This window comes from Pundamilia nyererei, unplaced genomic scaffold (assembly GCF_000239375.1).
Source record: "Pundamilia nyererei isolate P.nyererei 1_Seehausen unplaced genomic scaffold, PunNye1.0 scaffold00300, whole genome shotgun sequence".
In the NCBI taxonomy this organism is placed as follows: domain Eukaryota; kingdom Metazoa; phylum Chordata; class Actinopteri; order Cichliformes; family Cichlidae; genus Pundamilia; species Pundamilia nyererei.
The window spans coordinates 83,181-99,641 of NW_005187701.1; the positions used below are offsets into that span (position 1 = coordinate 83,181).

A 16,461-nucleotide genomic window follows, 5' to 3' on the forward strand; every position below is an offset into this window, starting at 1 on the left:
AAATATATATCGTGATAAATATTTTTGGCCATATCGCCCTGCTCTATTCCCTGGTAGTCTTTGGATTTAACCAATGATTGCATGTCTGCTTTTCTTGTATGTAAACTCTCGTTTGTTGTGTCAGGTAACAAACAGCTCAGGTATCTTTGGCCTGTTTCATGTCATAATCAGACATACAGGTGCCAAAATAAACTGGGATCTTGAGTTTCTCCAGATTACTAAAAAAATATCAGATTGTTTTAAGAAAACACAAACATCCACCAATTTTTATCTGCTTTCAACTACATTTCTTGTTAGGAGATGAAAATAAGTGAACATATGGTACATGAACCAAAACAACAAGCAAACAGAAAAATGCAGCAGCTAGGGAATGACACACACAGAAGGGGCTTTGTCTCACACGTTTGGCAGTTCAGACGTTGTAAGGATGCAAAATATGGAATAAACAATCTAAAAATAAACGTTATGTCAGTGATGTGAAGAGATTGTGTCTGTGCACACAGTATAGAAGTACAACTTTAAAAGACGTTTAAAAAAGTAGGTATCACTTAAGTTCCTGGGTGGAGACCTTCATATAAGGCGTTCATTTTCCTGATGTCACGTCTTTGACTGATGTTGCACTGAAATTGGAGCATGACGCATACGTATCTGAGGTAAGAAGTTATTGGACATGCTCCAATAACTTCCTCCAGTTTCTGGAGAAGCTGAAGGAAACATATTTTTCTTAAACGGGTGACATTCTCCTTTAAGCGACTGAATCACCAGCACTCATTGCTGAATCACTGAGTTCCCATTCATGGGTAACAAAATAGAGCCGAGTAGAGTATGGCACTTAGTTGCAGAATTGTAATTCAGTACACAGTGGACTGGATGTAGAAACTTTTCCCCGTGCAGCTGGCGACTCTGATATCACGCAGCCAAATTAAACTGTTGAAAAATGCACACACACACACGTGGAGACGGAGGCAAACACTTAAGCACACTGAACAAGAAAAGCGTTTTCTGCTGTGTGAATGAGAAGCTATGGCTGAATGACTGAGCGTGTCCTCTGTGTCTCGGTGAGGTCGACAGCCCTGGGAAGATTACAGGGGAAGCACATCAAATGAATGAGAAAAGAAGAGATGAGAGGAGAAGAAGCGAACGGATCAGGAGAACCCGCAGTATTACACTTGCTTTAAGAGAATTATCTTGGCGAGGTCGGAAAGTTGACACGGACACACATAAAACATCGCCCGACTTAAATCTGTCAGAGCTTCATCTCTGTGCAGATTCATATTTTTATTTTGAGTTAACAGACAGTGCTGTGCTAGTCCTGAATCACTCCTCATTTTTCATATTTCACTTCCAAGATATTGTAATATAAGTATATATAAGTTAAAGGTTTTCTTTGGATATTGGCTCCCTTTTTGCCCATTTTCAGTCCCAATCCTTTTACCTGACCACTTTCTGTTAACAGAAACAATTGATTAAAAATGTTATCTTTATGCACTTACTACTAGCACCCACAAAATATATTTATTTAGCTGAAACTATGAAAAAAGCTTGTAAGGCAGAAAACAGTGTTTTTTTTACACTGGTAGTGTGTCCTTAAAATTTGTAAGGAAACTGGACGAAAGAAGAAATCTGAGGGCTAAGCACAATCTACAGCAGATGAACAGTATTTGAATGTCGTGTCTTTAACAAAAATGGAAAAAATCCAGCAAAAAAAAGACCCACAGGATCTGAGAGATGGATCTGACCCTGTGGCTGAAACATCTGCCGTTCTCTAAAGCCTCATCAGAAATGCTCTCAGTGGAAGGATGTCTGTCATGAAGCAAATTTTAAGGAAGGGAAACAGGGAGAAAAGGTTGCGATATGCCAAATTACACAAGAACAGTGGAGCTCTGTCAGGGTTTGACTGCATTATGGACAGTGGTGTTGGGGATCTTGTAAAAGACACACAGTGAAACACTATCAGTCGTGTACTGGTCTCCTCAGAGCCTGGACCTCAACATGACTGAAACGGCGTGGGATCATCTTGACAGAGAACTTTGAAGGTTCTTGAAGAACTCTGCAGAACTATTCCTGAAGACGTCTTAAAGGAATTTCTGTAAAAGCTGCCTCAGAGAGTTCAGGCTGTGCTGAAGAATAAAGGTGGTCATACCATACCTTTCATGTATGTTTGCACGTGTGAATAAATCCCATTTTCCTAACAACACATAAAGAAATCAGTGACTTTTGCGCAGCACATGCATCATTAAATACTATCACATTTGGCTTGCCTCATGGGCAGCTTATATGCACACATTATAATCTCACTTTCTCAGATGGAAAATGTTGTAAGCTGTGAGTACAAAGACTGTGTTGTTGACTGGGTGCAGGACCCCAGTTGAGAGAGTCTGTGACACTAACGGGTGGCCTGCGTGGCTGGCAGGAAAAGCAAGGGTGGGGTTGAGTTGTAAATGGAAGCTGTTTCAAAATAGTCTCCCAGACATGCGTCACTATAGCCGGGCCACAACACATCTCCCCGTTCTTTCCCTCTTACTAGTTTCCATATGTTCAGTTGGCACCATTCTCCATGCTGTAAGGCTGTGCAGATGATTCAGTTTCCTCTCAGTGCCCTAAATATGTGAACAAACATTTTATAATCAGAATAATCATTCAGTTGGTTTGCAACAGTTAAATCTACAATAAGACATTAAGGTTTTATTCTAATAAAGGTTTAATTAGATTTGACTTAAAATGGCTATAATCAGATTCATTCCAACGCCATCCACTGTACGTAAAATAGTCATGTATTAGCAGGTGGAGACTAAAATGTTATTATCCATTAACAAATTTATATGTCTTGATGGCATTGCGTGTCTGAATGGGTTTGTTTGATTCATTTCTTTATGAATCATCTCACCCTAACGTGTATACCCTCCCTTCAACGGCTGTGCATCCCCTCAGGGGGAACCATACCCCAGTTTGAGAACCACTAATTTACACTCTGTTGTGAGTGTGCTGCACCAGTGTTGACTGGAATTTTCCAATTGAGGGTCGGATTGATGTGGTGAATGGATTGTCGCTATCGTGCCGTTTCGTAGAACAGGGTTTGCTTTAGGTTTTCCTTGAAACGTCACACATCTGTACTCAGATCTTGTTTGGGGAATAGTTTCCATCGTGAAAAGATTTTTTTCCCCCAACAGATTTTCTGTCTACATCTTATCAAGTTGTCTCGTCTGATGGGAGAGCCCACACCGAACTAGGCCCCCTGCTTATTAACATTTATGCTTTCATATAACTTTGGTAAATCCTTCAATTCCAGGTGAAGCTGGAAGTTAAACATCTACAGAAACGTTGTTGCTGTGCATTTGCAATTTAGTACAATGAAAATAACTTCCCGTCTCATTCAAGTTGATGTATGTGTGGGGGGGAGTAAAAATAGAATTTCTGCATGATGTTGAGGTCGTGTTCACAGCCGTAGATGCGCTCAGATCTTCACACTGTATGACATCAATAATTCCTGCACTCAGTTGCTTAAACATATTCCTCATTTCATGGATTTGTGTAGAATTGTGCAAAAGCAGGCACTAGGTGCGCTCGGCGAGAAAGTATTGCAGAAAGAAAATAAAGAGACTAATTACTTTTACAGCTTGAATGCATTATGCAAGCCTTATTTACCGCATTCTCCTGCATGGAGCGCTTACTGCTTACGATAAGTCTCTCCTCATACCTTTTCTTTTTATGAAAACTCAGGGGAACGGTTTCCACCCCCACTTTGGATAGCATCTTGTTGACTTCATTTTTTTAGGTTAGCTCACCTGTTCTGCACAGAGTATACACAACAAGCATCCATCCCGAGGTAGTCGGTCCACTGCTGCCACATATCATTGTGAACAGTTTTTGATGGGTTGTCAGAGTGATATTATGTTCTGGGAGTTGTGTCCTCTGGAAAAAATGATGACTCTGAAGGAAAATGTGTCCAAATAAAAGCCCTTTAAAGGGGTGTTGGCCCTTGAACATTTTACATGTTGGTATTGTGCACGCTTTAACTCTTTGCAGCTTGGAGTATGATTATATATTCTGTCATATTTCAGGCCTGCTTATAGAACAAAATGACTAGATTTGGGCTGGTTTCTGAAGTTAGTGAGGGTGGTCTCTGCTGATGCACCTGCCTTTGGAAAAAGCCAGAAACGGTTCTAATGGTCACCAAACCACGTCTTTGTTGATATATAGTGAGGTGACAGAACTTGGGGGAGGTAATCAGATGTTTTCTTTTTGGAGGAAAGACTTTAAAAAGATTAGTGAGTCAGTAAGTCATTCTTAATGTTACATAAATGTTAAGTTTCTGACCTGTAGACTTAACATATTGCCAGACAGAGTCATAATTCCATCAGGTGACTGGTGTGATTTGCACTTGATTTGCTTCAGGACCTTGTTTGTGTGTGTTTATATGTGGCACGAGCACAGGAAGAGCGAGCGCTAAACCCTGCAGGCCACAGAGGATGCTGGCTAACTCAACCCATCTGTGGTGTATGCCAGGTGTACACCATGCTAATCAGAAACTTGTTGACTTCCAGTCAGAACACATTTGAGTTAAATCTCACAGTGAAAGTTTTAAACGAGCAGCGAGTGTAATGGGGTGTTGCTGTGGTATTTAGCTCAAAAGCACTCGATGGGAAGAGCTCCAACATGCAGGAGTCTGTAAGAATCCAAGTCAAACTGGACCTCACAGAAGCTGTTGATTTTTGTGGCAGAGATGCATAAACAGGCTGTTGCAAGATGTTTTGGGCTTCGGCTTCACCGCTGACCAGCACTGTCTCTGTTGTCTCTCATCAGCTTAACTGCATAGTGGACTGATGTGGGTTTTACTCCCCATAAAGCTGTATGTCAAGCAAAGCGGTTTGTTCACCGCACTCACACGCCAGCCAAACTTCAAAGTCATCGCAGCTTTATGGAAACTGTAGGTTTTATAGTGGAAATACTTCATTATTATGTACTGAGGTCAAAACTCTGTAGTACCAAGCACCTAAATGAAACAAAAGAACCCTACAGGTTAGCCAGTTACTAGGTTTTGCTGTCTGATGTACAGTAGTCAGCCAGGAGCCCACCCGTCAACCTGTATTTTACTCCTTTCATCTCTGAACAGCCCAAGGTGGTGGAACAGTTCTCGGCATGTTTCCCCACTACAGACTGTAGGGCTCTTGTATTTACCTCTGTGTCCTGTCCTTCCTTCTGTACCAGTGCCAGAAGCTTCCTTCTTCTGCCTCATCTGCCACAGCCTTAAGCACCTTTCTGAGCCCGAAGCCAGGGATTCCTAGGTACTTTAGGAAATGCGGAGTTAATGGTCTCCTGAAGCCTTTCAGCTGACTTCCATATGATGGATGATTGCCCTTACTGTCCTTCGGTACATTTGCAAGCTTTGTGTGCGACTCCTTCTTCACTCGGGCAGTCTCCTTTCCCTCCTCACACAGAATAGTCCGTGATCGCTGTCTTAGCAGAGGTGAATCTGAGGATGATGTCTAGCTGGAAAAGTTGTACTTTCCTATGGGAACTGTTCTTAATGATCCAGAGCTCTCCTTTCTCATCCTGCACTGGTTCCTACAGTGTTAGAGTCACGTGGCGGGCCCTGTTTGCGATTCAGAGACCTTTGAAGCTGTTGTGGAGCTGCTTATCTCGCCATCTGTAAGAGCCCTGTGACACTGATGCTTTGAAATGGTAAAAAAGATGCTGCGGCCATAGGTTCTGGTGATCACTGACATGGCTGGCTTCTTCTGAATGTTGCCATTATATTAACCTGACTGATCTGACCGCGACACCTAAAGCACAAAAATAATAATAATAATTTCTTCTGAAACAGTCCATCCTCTGATCTGCTGACTTAGCCTTTGGGGACAGTGCTTTTGGGTTTCCAGTACAGTCAGCACATATCCAGGCCAGGACTTCCTGTTGCGTCTGGAGATTAGTACGAGTGCAGATAAATTTTTAAGAGCAAATAAAAGCTAAATCACTATTAGACAGTAGTTGATGTGAGATTCCATTTCTGCAGATGCAATCCCTTTTTTACTGTCCACATGGATGATTTACCTGCATGCAATCAAAGCAGGCCCCAATATGATTGGCCAACACTGCTACAACAGAATAAACCAGAAAGCTCCAGGTACCAGAAATCTTATCCTTTGCCTGAAAATTCCGCATATTCACCTTCATAAAGATATCTTCAAATTAATTTGGATGTATTACACTATGGCAGATTATAGGACTCTTATTTTTTTATTGTAAATTTGAGTTACTATGTGTTCATACCAACTGCTTATAGTGTAACAGAATTAAGGCTTAAACACTCTGAAATGACTACAGGGCTAAAGTCACTGTGCATAACTAACTACTGATGCCCAGATGATGAGCTAAGAGCAGATTACATACATTTTGTTAATGCCTTGAGCAGCTAATATGTGTAAAACATATATGGATGCAAACACGCGCAATCACTGTTGCTGTCGGAGACGCCGCAGGTCAAAATGTAAGTAATGTGCTCAGTCAAACAACACTGACCTCTTTTAGTACAACAGCGCGTTGCTTCCATTCTAATGTGTGGCTCTGAATAATTTACATTATAAGCCAAAGGGTTAATCAGACTGATGGTGTGTCTGCACATTGCTACAGTACATTGTGCGTAAGCCGTGCCACGCTGGGTTATGTAAAAGTGGCTCTCAGGCATAATTTCTCTTGATGAGGTGACTATTATTTATGAAGTATTTGTATTTTTGTCCTCTGTTGAAATGTCAAGAGTGTCTCATTTATTTTGTGGTATACCCCTTGGTGCAATGGTTGAGTCAGAGATGGGGAAATGCAGCGGTCAGATCAGTTAGCTGTGCGTTGACAGATCGCCTGTTTGATTTTGATTAAGTGAAATGAGATTCATTTATGGTGTTCATAAAATTGGATTGTTTTACTTCCTTATCAGTTAATGAATTTGTTTATGTAATCCTCAGATGCTGACTTTATTTGCATTAGTAATATTTAAAGAATTTGTTTGAGTTTTGGGCTTAATTACTATTTCTTTACTTTTTGCTGAGAATCAGTCGAAACTGAACCTGCTGTAGCGTTTTGTGGGGTTTAGGCTGAGATGTTTTGGCGCTTTGAATGCTGGCAAGATGCACAAAGCTGTCAGAGGTGTCAAAAAAGGCATTTTTTCTCTGAGCAAGCAAGAAAAACAGATGGTTGGGGGAAAAGAAAGGATGTGGGCAGAGACTTGGGCGGGACAAGGAAATAAGATAGGCACTGGAGAGCTTTGGACACACTGGTTCTGTTTTTAGGAAGACATGAAGTTTATTTTTGTAAAAGGAAGATTCGAATCTGTGCTTTGTTGTTCTTTATTTCATTGTGACACTCGACTTGATGTGTCAAATATGAAACCCTGTGTTGCATCAGTTGTTTCTTCATGTCATATTTTGACATTAGCAGGGCAGCTTTGATCACCTCTTTAATTCAAAGGGTGGAAAGGTTTATGCTGCTGCACGTAGCTTAAAATAATTTATGAACCAGGGTGGATTTGCTGACCGAGTATACCCACCTTCACACGGACTCAGCAACTAACATTTAAAGCCATCTGCGATGGTCCGCTGAGCAGCTCCACAGGAGAGACAAGATGCTAATTCCCCAAAGATACCTTTGCAGCAGCATTTGGAGTATTTGAGAGTGAGTCATTCACTCCCCCCTCACACACTTCCCTCGTATGTGACTTTCATCCTAATCCCTGACTTCAGCTTTAAAAGTGAAGGCTTTTTGGCAGCAAACAGCCTCAAAAAACCGTCGGCTGTCACACCATCTGCATAATGATGCTGAAGCGCGCTGAAGTTTGCTGCAGTCATCTATCACCTACATAGCATTATCCACTATGTCACTTTGACCTGCTTCCACCCAACTCTTACAGATACTTCTGAATCGTGGGTAGTAAATGTCACACGGAGGTCAATGAGAGAGGTTATGTAATTAAAAGACGTTTCCCAACTTCCATTGTTCCTCATCAATGATCGAAGCTGGAGGCTGCTTCACAGCTCGCTCACTGACGCTGTTGGGAAAGGGTTGCACGGGTGGGGTGTTTTCCGTAGTTGGATTATGTAATGGAGTGCGAGTGCAATGGAATAAAATAAACAACCAATCTTAAGCATGAATGGCGTTTATGTGTTGGTGCTGTAAGATAGCGGTGTCGTGGAGTTATTGGTGGTTTCTGGAATTCCAATCAGTCCACGTGGCTAATAAGCATAAGACACACGTGGCATTTATGTCAATCCAGAGTATGCTGGGAAACTGTAGACTTCACGGTAAAGCATCCCCCCAGTTAGCTACTGTGTTGACAACTAAAGCAGTTTTCGTACCAGTCTGCAAACATGTTTATTTCTGCTGTCAAGTCGGGGATTTGAACTCGGGTCTCTGTGGGGATTGATTCGCTTCGAGAAGCTGCAGTTTCTGGCACTTAATCTTTGGCTTCATTTTTCAGCCCCAGAGGTTGCAATTTGGTCTGAAGTGAGAATGCAAATGTTTTTAAAATGACTAGTGAACCCGCTGATGAATTAATATTATATTATTACACTTTTCTTGTGCATGGCAGCGACTCTCTCTTCTCTAACTGAAAGGCAGAAACAGATCACTGAGCACCGATTTGAGCGTCTTGCCCTCTGGTAAATGTGATGTTAAAATACAAGTGAACTTTTTCTCAGTGTGGAATCGGGGTTAATTGGACTGTGTTCAAAGTTTGGATTAGCGTACAGAAGGCTTCATTAACAGCAGTTGGCACTTGAAAAGCCTTTGTTTGTTTCACAAATTAAGCCGTACGATATGTAAAACGCATTTAGGAATCAGCAACCTGCCGATGTCGTTCGTGATTCGTTAATGTTAAATTGCATACCAGTTCCTGTCTTTGGTTAATCTCGAGTAACATCTGCCTCTGTTTCTGGCTGCTCATGTGGAAAGTACAGCTGTAATCACTAAGAGTGCAGAGTCTATGCAAGGAAAAGAGAAAAAACACTGAATCAGGAGCCGTGTTTGTTGGAGACCTAGCTGCACATCTTTGCTTCTGCTAGTGGGGAGAAGGGGTCATTTCAAGTTATCACCCTCCATTTCTCTGAGATTTCACTTTCTTAAAGCATTGTTTCATTTCAGACATTCTCACAGTTCAAGAGCCAGCAGCGTTCTCCGTGCTGTCACCATGAGCCTCACATCTTTTTTTCCTCTTCTGCTCATGATAGTTAGCGGAGGAGGCAAGGCAGAATCCCCAGAGCAGATAGTAGCAGGAGCTGAATATTCTTAAACTCAAATTGATGCATTTGCTGCTGCTAAATTAGCGGTAGCATACACTCGCCCCCTGAGAGACTAGGCGGCACGATGGCTAGTGTAGCCTCTGCTCCTCCTCTGTTGTGATACTCGGTCATAAGACACAAGAGGGAGGAAACACAAGGTGACTCACAGCTTATGTAACAAATCTTACACTGTGTTAACAAAAAGAAACCAAAGCTGTTATACACACACTTCGTAGATTCTCCAGTTTGATATGCAGTGTTTGTTTTTTCTTACTGCGCATTTTACTGTATTTGTATTGCACGAAACCAAGGATGGAGTGTACATGGTGGGTAATATTAGTCAATGCAATGCGACGGTGACCCAGACATTACTCATGTATTGATGTTTTGGGATCACTAAATTCTGCCGAGGCCATTCATTTGTAACAGTCAGCTTTACTTAGGATAAATCAATACGGGGTTCTGAGGACCAGATAGAAGTTAGACATGTTTTTGGAAATATGGAGAGCACGAGGAGTATTTGATTCAGGGTGTATTGAATAGGCATGACATAGAATGGCGTGGTGTTTGATTTCGTGATAGAGAAGAATGTATTTCACTGACCTTCAGGGACTTGAGCGTCAACCCAATATTTCACGAGGTGTGTGAAATGGAGAATTAAATATGTAAGACATATTTTTTGTTGATCGCATGTTTTCTCCTAGACAGAAAGTTCTGCAGTTTGTGGGGTGGAAAGGCTCCTGATCCAAAGCTTAACACATTATCCATCAAATACGGTGAAGGAAATGTTACAGCATGGTCATGCACGGCTTTGCAGCGGAACCGGGACACCACATGTTTATTGATGATGTGACTGGAGATTGGAGCAGCGGGATGAATACTAAAGTGTACACGGATTGAAGATGGGTGTTACAGTTACAGCAAACTCTCTGGATTCAAAACCTTTTTGTTGATAATTTTACTGGTCTAATTTATTCTGTATTTTAACTTGTTTATGTGCTGTTTTAATGGCATTTAATATTATTTAATGTGACCACTGGTCTGTGTCAGGCCCTTCGTAAATACAGGGAGTGCAGAATTATTAGACAAATGAGTATTTTGTCCACATCATCCTCTTCATGCATGTTGTCTTACTCCAAGCTGTATAGGCTCGAAAGCCTACTACCAATTAAGCATATTAGGTGATGTGCATCTCTGTAATGAGAAGGGGTGTGGTCTAATGACATCAACACCCTATATCAGGTGTGCATAATTATTAGCCAACGTCCTTTCCTTTGGCAAAATGGGTCAAAAGAAGGACTTGACAGGCTCAGAAAAGTCAAAAATAGTGAGATATCTTGCAGAGGGATGCAGCAGTCTCAAAATTGCAAAGCTTCTGAAGCGTGATCATCAAACTATCAAGCGTTTCATTCAAAATAGTCAACAGGGTCGCAAGAAGCGTGTGGAAAAACCAAGGCGCCAAATAACTGCCCATGAACTGAGAAAAGTCAAGCGTGCAGCTGCCAAGATGCCACTTGCCACCAGTTTGGCCATATTTCAGAGCTGCAACATCACTGGAGTGCCCAAAAGCACAAGGTGTGCAATACTCAGAGACATGGCCAAGGTAAGAAAGGCTGAAAGACGACCACCACTGAACAAGACACAAAAGCTGAAACGTCAAGACTGGGCCAAGAAATATCTCAAGACTGGTTTTTCTAAGGTTTTATGGACTGATGAAATGAGAGTGAGTCTTGATGGGCCAGATGGATGGGCCCGTGGCTGGATTGGTAAAGGGCAGAGAGCTCCAGTCCCACTCAGACGCCAGCAAGGTGGAGGTGGAGTACTGGTTTGGGCTGGTATCATCAAAGATGAGCTTGTGGGGCCTTTTCGGGTTGAGGATGGAGTCAAGCTCAACTCCCAGTCCTACTGCCAGTTTCTGGAAGACACCTTCTTCAAGCAGTGGTACAGGAAGAAGTCTGCATCCTTCAAGAAAAACATGATTTTCATGCAGGACAATGCTCCATCACACGCGTCCAAGTACTCCACAGCGTGGCTGGCAAGAAAGGGTATAAAAGAAGAAAAACTAATGACATGGCCTCCTTGTTCACCTGATCTGAACCCCATTGAGAACCTGTGGTCCATCATCAAATGTGAGATTTACAAGGAGGGAAAACAGTACACCTCTCTGAACAGTGTCTGGGAGGCTGTGGTTGCTGCTGCACGCAATGTTGATGGTGAACAGATCAAAACACTGACAGAATCCATGGATGGCAGGCTTTTGAGTGTCCTTGCAAAGAAAGGTGGCTATATTGGTCGCTGATTTGTTTTTGTTTTGTTTTTGAATGTCAGAAATGTATATTTGTGAATGTGGAGATGTTATATTGGTGTCACTGGTAAAAATAAATAATTGAAATGGGTATATATTTGTTTTTTGTTAAGTTGCCTAATAATTATGCACAGTAATAGTCACCTGCACACACAGATATCCCCCTAAAATAGCTCAAACTAAAAACAAACTAAAAACTACTTCCAAAAACATTCAGCTTTGATATTAATGAGATTTTTGGGTTCATTGAGAACATGGTTGTTGTTCGAAAATAAAATTATTCCTCAAAAATACAACTTGCCTAATAATTCTGCACTCCCTGTAAACGTTACTTACGAGGCTGTAGTCTCTGCACAGATTCATCCAAATGCTACAAAACTGAGGAGTTTCTCAAGGGAGAATCTTCAGTGACCAAATCATTCACCTGATCTCAACCCAACAGAGCAGGCTTTTCAGTTACTGAAGACAAAAAGTGAAAGCACAAAGACCCACAAAAACACCCACAAACAAGCAGCAACTGAAGGCGGCAGTAAAGGCCTGGCAGAGCATCTCAGGGGAGGAAACACAGCATTTGATGATTTCCATGGGTTTTAAACCTCAGGCAGTCATTGTCTGCAAAGGATTTTCATCCGAGTATATAAAAGTAGTTTGTCCAATTACTTTTGAGCTTCTGAAAACGAGGGCGTGTATAAAAAATGCTGCAGTTCCTAAACAGCTAATGCTATTCTTTTGTTCTAGCTCTTGAACTAAGGAAGTCTGTGGTGGTGCACAGAACCTAGGAGGAGGAAACTGAGTGTAATTTGGAGGAAGATGGCTCCTTGAGGAAGCTCAGAGAGATTTAATGCATCCTGGCGACTGTGTTGAATACAGATATGAGTATGACACACATAGACTGAGTTGCACGTATGCCCAGCAGATACCACGTGGTCCACAATACAGACCCAGCTAGTCTTTTTTAAATGCACAGCTAATAGTTCATGTTTCATTGTGTAACTGGTTTGTTGGGTGTTATTGATTTGACAATAAGTAAACATAGGTTTGCTGGTGACAGCAAATATATTTTATTCCATCAGGTCAGAGAAATTTGGGGATACCGGAACAAACTAATAATTGGTGTGTCCCGTCAGCCTCTGAGCAGCTGCTGTCTGGTCCTGCACATGCACATGGTGTTAGTCTGCAAACAGTGTGCAGTGAAAGTTGTTTAGCCTGATGTGCAGATTGTAGCTAGTAGCTAACTTAGGCTGCTCCTTCTTCTTCCATCGCTTGTGCGATATTTCAAACTGATCTGCTGTCAAAAAATGCAAAAATGACGGCTGTCTTGTTTTAAAGACACATTAAAAACACGAAGTCGGTGACAAACATTTTGATGTACCTGCGACTGCTTCATTATTTGACAATAATGAATGCTCATAATGTGAAGCTCCAGCTACAAAGAAATGCTGGTTTGCATTTGTAACCGGTAATTTTGACTATACAGTTCACAATTATTCAAATTTATATACTATGTAATAGGGCTGCACGATTTTGCATAAAATGAGAATCACGATTTTTTGGCTCAGAATTGAGATCACGATTCTCTCACGATTTTCTTTTCCAGTATAAATATTTATTGCACTTATTAACTGCACATCAACTTCGTAACAGTTGAGACTGAACATAAAAACAATAAATAAACATAAAAACAACAAATGTCTCACGTTTTGTCGTTGCCGCAAATGTTGTACTGCTTGAAATTCCGTCTCCACCGTTGCTCGACGCTGCATGTATAGAGCAGGTAGTGCAACAATAGAAAAATAGTTGCGGGACGGCACTGTGTAGCGTTTGTCTAGGATGTTGATCATTTTCCTAAATCCCCCGTTTTGCACAGTGTTGATGGGAGCCATATCTTTGGTCAGGTGATAAGTGATAGCCTCCGTAATTTCTTTGTGCCTGCGGGAGTTCGACGGGTATAGGGAAGCGCTGTATAAGGTTCCCGTTATTGATGTTTGGGTGGTTGACCGGGACGGATTTTCTCCTGTCACTTTCTCGTCATCCCTGACGTGCTCTCCGTTGTTTTTTTAGCAGCCAGCTTCTGTATCACGTGGTATAAGGCTCCGCCCTTGTCATTTGTTGAGCAGGAAGAGTGAGCGCTTGTTTTCATGCAGATTACGTCCCGGATCAAAATGCGGTACAATCGTCGTCGTCGTCTTTTTTTTTTTTCTCTCTCTTTTTTTTTAAAAATCGTTGTCATTTGGAAATGAGATCGCACATAAGTATGAATCGAGATTGCGATTTTCTAACGATTAATCGTGCAGCCCTACTATGTAAAGTATAAATGATATTGCAGTGATTTCATAAAGTGGATTATAGGTTAACAGCCACAGTGTTACTCTTAACACACACATTTAATGGAACTTGTGTGAGAGCATTATTCCTCATGCACGTTTCCTGGTGTCAGCGTTAAATGTGTTACTGACTCTTAAACTTTGTGGCATTTGCTCTTTTCGCTCTTTGTCACTGTTGAAGGACAGGTTTGCAGGGAAGTGTGAGACGAGTAACTTTAATTCATTTAGAAGCCTGCCATTCACTTTCAGTCCATGCTAACCTTTCTAGTGTCAACTCTGCCTGTTGTTTTCGGGACACCTCTCTGTCTCTAACAGTTACTAATGCGATTGGACAACGGCTCAGCATCTGCTCCCTGTTTACAAGTCTCCTCGGATGTGTTGCGTGTTTCTTGCCACTGTTTGTTCGTTGCTGCTGTGCTGTGTCTCGCTGCTGGTCAGAGTCGAGCGAGCCGCCCGGGGCGGGGTCAGGGATGGTGGCCGGGCAGTTTCTTCACATGCCGTGGTGATCCGTGACTGTGCTGGATGCCGGGAGAGATTCTTGACCTTGATTTGTTTCATTTCTGCTCCGGCATGATTTTCCAGCATCTCTTCAGAAGAAGTCACGTCAGCTCTCTTTAAGAAGTAATACACTCTGTGCGTGACACTATAGTCCATAACACGACGATGACAAATGGGCTGTTTGTTTTAACTGGACACAACATCACCGTAATATCTCAGTATTTTTAATAGTTATTTAGATATGTGTGAGACTGATGCAGCAGAAATGTGTCCAGGACCTTTGACATGTCACACATTTTATTAATAATCTTCTTTTTTCTCCTTCAGGTTCGGCGTGTGGTAAATAGCTGTTGTCCCTCAGAGTTCTCTGCAGAACGGTGAGTTCAGCAAAAGAAGCTTTTTAGTGCTTTGTTGTAGAAATGTACCACTACACTCTCGTCATCTATTGTGGAGACAATCCAGTCAACAAAAAGAAAAAAAATATGTTTGGAACATGCGAGACACGTTCGGTATTATATATAAGGTGACATCTGCTGACTACAGGACTCGTTCAAAGCTGGAGTCCCTCCAGTGATGGTGGCCAAATGAGGGGTAACATTACCTGTCAGTGAGAAATGAAGCGGCTTCGTGTTCGGTACGAGACAGAGTTCATAAACAGCGGTGTCAGTTATATCGGCGCATGATGCCAGCACACATCACTCCTGGTATTCAGCTTTACAACACAGTGGATATTCGCAGTTTCTCTTCCCCTTTTCATGTCTTTTTTTCCATTCGGTGTATCTGCTCCAGTGTTTCTATTTTTAGAATTGCTCAAGTACCGGGGGATCCTGCACTCTTCCCCCTTTCCTTTGCTACATCTCCTCCATTTACCCCCATTTCAGCTGAATGTCACAAGCCCTGCTCCTCTGCGTCAGGTTGATTCATTGTAAGCCGTGCAAATATGTGTATATGTTGCAGCTGTGCAGTAAAAACAAATTTTAAAAAGTCATCAGCGTCGTTGACTGTTGGGGTCTTTAGGCGACCGAGACGACACCGACTCATGTCAGTGGTCGATGTTTAGCTGTTGTTGTTTTTTTCCTCATCATTCAAAGAACTTGGCTTCGATTTTTAAGTGTTATTATTTTATTTTTTTTATAATGACTATTATAGATTTATTCATTTTTGTTACAATAAAAACAAGTGAACACACTTATTGGTTTACTTTTGCTGGTCATTAGAAAGCATGCAGGCACTTATTTGATATATTTTATATGTTATATACAGCACAGTCTGGATTTTGATTTCACTTAGTACCTGGAGGCTTGGATATCTTGGCCTCTGCTGTCCCAGTTTTGATCAGTATAAGCCTCTTGCTGGTGCCTATTTTATGGTTGAGCACGTCTTTAAAGCAAGATATCTTAAGTTGAATAGATACGTTATCTCTGAGAGCCAGGGACCGCTCCGACCTGGGCTGTGCTATTGACAAGAGGAGACATTTACCGTCCTCCTTGTGCGCCTCCTAAATAGTCTTCATTTTCATGCTGGGTGCCCGGAGAGGAGGAACTGTCAGGAAGCGAAGAGGGCCATCTTGAAAAGACTCTGATCGCCGCGGTTCACAACATGAGGCCTGCCCCCGCGGGGCTCAGGTGAAGGCACCCTGCAGAGAACTTCCTAAGGACTGTTTCATTTATCCCAGGGTGAAGGTGGTGGCGTAAAAAAGTATAGAAAATCTTGAAGCATCATGGCCAGCTATGTCTGGCTTCGTCATCTGCTGCTCCCGCTGAGCAGACACTCCTAAACCGCAAACATCTACCTCACGGCTCGACAAGCATTCGCATCTGAATCGACCCCAAACGCACACACACGAATACAGACACACAATGCACATTTGGCGACACAAGCACATATTTGTTTGCTTACATCTTCTAATTAAAAAACAGCCCCTTTCCATACAGACATGCAAGCCAGACCTGCTGTTAATTTCCATTATTTGTAATGCTAAATTTCCAGCCAATGCCTTATTCTGTGTGTGTGTGTGTGTGTGTGTGTGTGTGTGTGTGTGTGTGTGTGTGTGTGTGTGTGTGTGTGT

At 42.0% G+C, this 16,461-nt stretch overlaps 1 protein-coding gene across 3 annotated transcripts in view; it reads left to right on the forward strand.

Annotated features, from left to right (window-relative positions):
- Nucleotides 1-16,461, forward strand: part of adarb1b (adenosine deaminase RNA specific B1b) — a 121,834-nt gene that overhangs the window by 32,843 nt on the left and 72,530 nt on the right. For 2 of the 3 annotated variants that reach the window (XM_005751112.1, XM_005751113.1), the window contains exon 2: nucleotides 14,721-14,770. The exons of the other annotated variant lie outside the window; for it this stretch is intronic. The gene's annotated coding sequence lies outside the window, so the exon portion shown is untranslated. The remainder of the gene's footprint in view (nucleotides 1-14,720; nucleotides 14,771-16,461) is intronic. 3 annotated transcript variants of the gene reach the window in all.